Genomic DNA, 1,165 nt, shown 5'->3' with positions numbered 1-1,165 from the left:
AACACACAAGCATACATATAAACAAATACACACGCACACATGATACACGGATCATGCAAATACACACTCACAAACAGAGACTCATATGAAAATGCATACACGATAAAACAAGTTAAAACGCACATGTACAAATACAAGGAGGCACATACGAATATACAAATAATAAAAACACATGCAGTCAAGCAAAAGCACACAGACAGATACACAAACACACTCACACAATACAAAAATGCATTAAACGCGCACTGCACATAAATACACATTCAAATACCAAATGCAATAAAGTTCGAACAAATATCTTCACTGGGCACGCGCCTAAAACGTTACTCTTCTTTGTTGATAAGGGTCAGTTTACATTAAGTGAATATTAAGAAACAGGTAAGTCCGGACATGATCAAGAATATCGCCCTATACCCATAACACCGATTCTTTCAAAGATTTTGAGCCACTATCGGCTTTTTGTCTATCTCTTTAATGCCATCGTCTGAAACTATTACAGGCATCACAGCTTAGTTTTTGCAAGGGACTTGGCACCTGTGATGCTTTACCTACACTTGCTCATGACTGTCAGGCTAGTTTACATGCAGGACAGGAGTCTCGTACTATTGCAATTGACTTCAATACTGCATTTAATTTAATAGATGGTTGTTTTTTCTGATCATAATCCTGTTGCCTCTGGTGTTCCCCAGGGTAGTGCCTTGGGACCCTAATGTTTTACCATTTACTTCTGACATGAGAACGATCTTGAAAATAAGACATTTCCTACACAAATGATACTACATCTTTGTTGATAAGGGGTCAGGTTATATTAACCGCATGTTAAGAAACAAGAAAGTCCAAATATGAACCGTTGTTACTACTTCTTTGAACAGAGATCTTTGCACAGTTGTTGCTTGGTGTCATGTAAGGGGCATGAGGCTCATCACCAGGAAGACCAACTTCATTATTGTTAACAGATCTTGCATCTTTTCCCTTTTGACTTATCAAATTTAAGTGATAAGGTACATAATGTAGAATATTTAAAACTTTTGGGTGTCACATTAGATCTTCCTCAGTTGATATTTTAAAAACATCTACAAAACATCTCTTTATCTATTGCGCTAGAATTGAGCCTGCTTCGCAATTGTTATAGGATTTATGTCCGTGACTCTTCTGTTCTGAGATC

The sequence above is a fragment of the Penaeus japonicus genome, unplaced genomic scaffold (assembly GCF_977035675.1).
Source record: "Penaeus japonicus unplaced genomic scaffold, GWHDUDI00000001_assembly GWHDUDI00000021, whole genome shotgun sequence".
In the NCBI taxonomy this organism is placed as follows: domain Eukaryota; kingdom Metazoa; phylum Arthropoda; class Malacostraca; order Decapoda; family Penaeidae; genus Penaeus; species Penaeus japonicus.
Note: the sequence above shows the minus strand (reverse complement) of the source record.